The sequence below is a fragment of the Rhincodon typus genome, unplaced genomic scaffold (assembly GCF_021869965.1).
Source record: "Rhincodon typus isolate 14 unplaced genomic scaffold, sRhiTyp1.1 hic_rhity00005077, whole genome shotgun sequence".
Classification (NCBI taxonomy): Eukaryota; Metazoa; Chordata; class Chondrichthyes; order Orectolobiformes; family Rhincodontidae; genus Rhincodon; species Rhincodon typus.
The window spans coordinates 4,946-10,609 of NW_025970715.1; the positions used below are offsets into that span (position 1 = coordinate 4,946).

At 39.7% G+C, this 5,664-nt stretch overlaps 1 non-coding gene across 1 annotated transcript; it reads left to right on the forward strand.

The window, feature by feature from the left end:
* Positions 1 to 4,379: 4,379 nt before the first annotated feature.
* trnac-gca lies at positions 4,380 to 4,451 on the forward strand. The gene has a single exon. It is a non-coding gene; the product is annotated as a tRNA-Cys (tRNA).
* Positions 4,452 to 5,664: the final 1,213 nt, after the last annotated feature.

Sequence of the window (5,664 nt, forward strand, 5' to 3'; positions counted from 1 at the left end):
TTCTAGTTAGAAGAACGCCAGAGTCTCAAAATCATCAGTCCTTAACTTATTGTCCTTTAAGACACTCAGAGACACTTCATTCAAACTCTGTGGTAAGTTAGTACTGTTACTACAGGGTGTGTTTTCTGAAGCATTTTACATCAAAGATATTTTCGGTATACAGCCATTAGTTCTGAGTGCCAACATTCAAGAATATGAACTTAGTTTCATAAACAGTGGATAAACCACTCAATGGACAGGCTCATCTTTGATTATAAATTAACATTAGATATGATTAGAAAAAAAACTGAAAAGACTACAGATGCTGTAAATCAGGAATAAAAACAGAAGTTGTTGGAAAAGCTTAGCAGGTTTGGCTGCATCTGTGAAGAAAAAGTCAGAGTTAACATTTCGGGTCTGGCAACCTTGCCTTAGAACTGATGGTAGCTAGGAAACGTCGGTTTCTATGCAGAAGATAGGGAGGGGGTTGGGGTAGGGAGTAAACGATAGGATAAAGGATAGAGCCCAAAAAGAGAAAAAAGTAGTTGGATAGACAAAGGAGTTGATAACGATCTGGCTCGGAGGGTAAACAGCTGTTAATGGGGACTGTTGGTGACTAACAATAGGAGGTGTGTAATGGCAGCCTATGTGATAACAAGGCCTGGTGTGTCGTGTAGGACTAGGACATGGGAGAATTTAGGCCCTAAAATTATTGAACTCCATATTGAGTCCAGAGGGCTGCAGCATCCCCAAGCAGAAAATTAGGTTTCTGAAGATTTCTGAAGAAGGGTCTAGGCCCAAAACGTCTGCTTTCCTGCTCCTCTGATGCTGCTTGGCCTGTTGTGTTCATCCAGCTCTACACCTTGTTATCTCAGAAAATTAGGTGTTGTTCTTCCAGCTTGCGCTGAGCTTCACTGGAACACTGCAGCAAGCCTGAGACAGAGATGTTGGCCAGGGAATTGGATGGTGTGTTAAAGTGGCAGGCAACTGGAAGCTCTGGGTCTTTTTTACGAACAGAATGTAAATGTTCTGTGAAGCGGTCACCCAGTCTACGCTTCATTTCTCCAATGTAGAGGAAACCACATTGCGAGCAGTGAATGCAGATTCTGGGAAGTGCAGGTGAAGTGTTGCTTCACCTGGAAGGTATGTTTGGGCCCTTGGGTGCTGGAGAGAGAGGAGGTAAATGGGCATGTGTTACACCTTCGCCGGTTACAGGGGAAGGTGCCGTAGGACTGTAGAGGGGTGTTGGGCCCTTTACTTTGTACCATTGTCTTGGAAATTATTTCTCTTTACAAAAATGATACAAATCTTACTTGAGAGCTGTCATTATGAGGAAGGAGGGTTATGGATAAATGATAAATCAACCAGGGAAGTTAAGTATTTCATTGAAAACAAATAGAATGAGGCAAAGATTTGTGGTAAGCCTTAGTGTTGAAAGCAACAAAGGTTCACCAAAAAAATGAATAGAGAAGGAGAAAATAAAACTTTAAGAATTAACTAGGTGGTAAATCAAAATGAACAGCGAGAGCTTCTTTAAATATATACAATTGAATTAAACTAGTTTCATCGTCACATGTATTCATAGAGCATATGTTCTATGTATTCACATGATTAGTCATTGCTTATGGCGCCATTTTAGGTACAAAGGCAGCTAGGTACGGAATCTTAGGTAGAAAGCAGAAAAATAAAGAAACAAAGTTAAAAAGTTAAACAATACAGTCCTTCTTACTAAAAAGTAGAAAAAAGCAAAAGAATCACAGTTAACAGTTCAACACCACAGTCCATAAGCACCTGGCCATGCTAGGCTCACACTCCTCACAAGGGCTTAACCTCCCTTGCTCTAGGCTTGACCTCGCACCCACTGCCTCCTCAGGCTGCCTTCTCTGGCTGCCTTGCAGCCTATTCCTGCTCCCACTGCCATCTTGGTCAGCCTATTCCTGCTCCCACTGCCACCTCAGGCAGCCTATTCCTGCTCCCACTGCCACCTCAGGCTGTCTATTCCTGCTCCCACTGCCACCTCAGGCAGCCTATTCCTGCTCCCACCGCTGTTTCTGGCTTCCTGCTCCTCCTCTCGCTGCTGGCTGAGGCCAAAATTAACATAAGGAAGAGTGAATGAGGCTAGCAAAATAATGACAAGGATCCAGGAAATGGCAGAGAAGTTGAATGTGTACTTTGCATCAGTCTTCACTGTAGAAACCATTGATAGCATTCAAAAAATACTCAGTAATCAAGGGCAGAGTGGGAGAGGAAATAAATAAATAACTATCATTAGATAAAACAATATGAGGGTAATTAATAGGGCTAAAGATCATAAGTACTCCTAAACCTGATCAGATGTATCCTTTGACATTAAAAGAATTAGCTGCCACTAATTGATAAGATAATGGATCCACTGCTAATAATCTTCCGAGTATCCTTATATTCTTGAAAAGTTACCAAGGATGGGAAAATTGCCAATGCATTCTTACCAAAAAATGAAAGAAAAGACATAGACAACTATAGGTCAGTTAGATCATTAACGGATCACTATTGGAAAAGGTTGGAGTCTATTGTAAACGACATAATGGCAGAAAATTTTAAATATGTATGATACAATCTAGCAGAGTCAGCATGGAAACCATGCCAGACAATTTTACTGGAATTCTTTGAGGAGGTAATGAGCAGGATAGATAAAGGGGAATCAGTGGATGTAATATGCCTGAATTTGCGAAATGTGTTCAATACAACACTGCATGTCAAGCTACTTAAAAGATAAGGGGTCATGGTGTTGGAGGTGTTAGTATGGATAGAGGATTGGCTGACTAGTAAAAGACAGAGTTGTGATAAGTAGGCATTTTCAGGATGGCCACCTGTAACTGATAGAATACCACAGGGATAAGTGCTGCGGTCACAATTAGTTACGATATGTATAAATGACTTGAATGAGGAAAGTGAGCATACTATCGGCAAGTTTACAAATGAAACAAAATAAGTGGGAAGGCAAATGGTGAGGCTGACAGAAAGAGTCTGCAGAGGGTTATAGACAGTGAAGTGAGTGTGCAAAAACTTAACAGATGGAATGTAATATCTGAAAATGTGCGATTAATGTACTTTAACAGGCAGAATGGAAGAAGTTTATATTATTTGAATTAAGAAAAACTTCAGAAAGTCACAACACATAGGGATTTGGGAGTCCTTGTGAATAAATCACAAAAAGCTAACATACAATTTAAGCAAATAGGAAATGCAAATGCAATGTTGGCCTTTACTTCAAAGGGAATGGAGTGTAAAAATGGAGAAACCTTGATAAAATAGTTAGATTCCTTATCTTTGGAAATGGCATTGGACGCAGTTCAATGAAGGTTTACTGAGTTGATATCAGGACTTTTAAAATTGATGTTTGGATTATTGGCAGCGCTAGCTAATTTATTCCAACGACTGTTTCTTACCCAATGCCTTGAGAATCATTTCCACATTATTTTTTGATGAGGCTGAAGTTCTAATTCAAAGTGAAGTGTTTCCTGGTTCAAATCTGCATGCACCTTTTGATAAGCACATTTCATTTTGAGGAAAGCCTAATAATACCTTCCTAATAATGTTCCTAATAGAGCTTTCTACCCAAGGACAAAGGTGAAATGGATTCCAGCCTGTACATTTGATTCCCAATCCCTTGTTTTTCACTCCTTGTCTTACAAATTGCTCTCTTTTTAAGTATTGACACAAATAGATCAATGGAAGTGTATTTGCTTATCACTCTGGAGGCCCCTGATCTAAGTTTCTTCCTGATTATTTTTTCCCCATTGAGCAGACCTCCAAGGGCTGTGTGCAGCAATGATTTCTGGAAATGGCGCAGCAATCAGCCTGCACTTGAGCCTCCAAGCAGCTACTCAGCTGCACAGCTTGGAGCAAATACTCATTCCTCATTCAGATATAGATGTTCTCCTCAATATTTTGACTTACATCGCAGATAAAGTTTTGAACATTTCCCTCCATCGACAGTCCATTGTCGCAATGCAACAGTGACCCACAGATGAGCAGATTCCTGCCCATTCTGTTTGTTTTTAGTTCATTAACCGAGTGATCCTGTTCGCTTCAAACCCTTGATATTCCTTGATTGTGCTGCAAATTGTTTTCATTTTGGTATTGATAAAAAATCTCACTTGAAAGCTATCACTAAGCATTTCAATGTTGCAGAGTGTTCTGCATGGGTTATAGTTTGGAGGTAGAGCAGTTGGAAAAGATCATAATGTTTATGGTCCAAATCTGTGTGTTCCCTTTGTAACCTCACTTGCATAAACGAAAAGAAAATACTGCTGGTGCTGGACACCTGCTGGATATCTACGGCATATTTCACTTTCATGAATTTTCACGCTGGTAAAATGTAAGTTACAAAGATATCCAATAGAAAGGTGCTCACTGCTGGGGCTGTAGCTCAGTGGTAGAGCATTTGACTGCAGATCAAGAGGTCCCTGGTTCAAATCCAGGTAGTCCCTTACTAGTTTGAATTTTGCTTTCTCAGAGATCTGAATTAGGAATGCAGCATTGCTGAATAGCTTCCTGCCTGTTCTGTTGATCTTTACCTTATACCACAGAACTATCTGATTTATCCCAGTTACTCGCTCCTTACTGAAGCCTAAGAAATGATTGTGCTTTAGGTAATGTGAGCGTAAGAACTGAAAACAGGAGTAAGCAAATCAACTCCTTTAGTCTGCTCTGTCATTTAATATAGTCATGGTGTATCTCATCTCAGCCTCAGTTCCACTTTTCTGCCTGCTTTCCATAACTCCTCCACCCATTACTAATTAAAATCTGACTATCTCTTCATTAAATTTATTCAATGTATCAGCATCCACCCAGAATTCCACAGATTCCTGAACCTTTGAGAGAAGTAATTCCTCCTCATCAGTGGCTTTTAATCTGCTACTGCTTATTCTAAAGCTCTGACTTCTTCTTCTAGATTGCCCACATGAGGAAAGATCCTTTCTATGTCTACGTTGACAACCCCTTTTAGCATCTTACATACCTCAGTTAGATCTCCGCTCACACTTCTAATCTCCAGAGAATTAGGCTAAACTGTCTAATCTCTCTTCATAAAGCAAAGCTCTCATCTCTGGAATCAATCTCATGAATCTTCTCTTCCCTCTTCCCAATGTCCAAAGTAACAATGAAACATGATCTAAAGAATAAATGGTTTACTGTTTAATCCATTGGTATTTGGATCGTTGACAATAGTATCTGATTCATTCCAGTCATTTGTTTCTTACCCAAAGTATTGTAAATCATTCACCCTTTCAGTGATAATTCAAATATTGTTCACAAAAACCACCATTAACCTTTTTGACAATAATGCAAAATATATCAGAGGATTAGAGTGTCATTCAAGTGGTCACTGGTTCAAATTCAGGTTCTTCCTCAGTTAAGGAAGATTCATTCTGAGAACATGTAACCTGCAAACATTTCCATCTATAAGTCCATCAAGGATTTCAAACCCAGGTGTCTCTCAGTGATCCAATTCTCATCACCTTTAAATCATAATTTCCTCCTAATTATTTTTTCCCACTGTGCCGACTTCCAAGGTCCATGTTTCTGGAAATGGCACAGCAATCATCATCTGATTCCTCAGAACCTCCAAGCAGCTACACCATTGCATAGCTTAGAACGAACACTGAACCTCATTTAAATACAAACATCTCCCACAGTAATTTA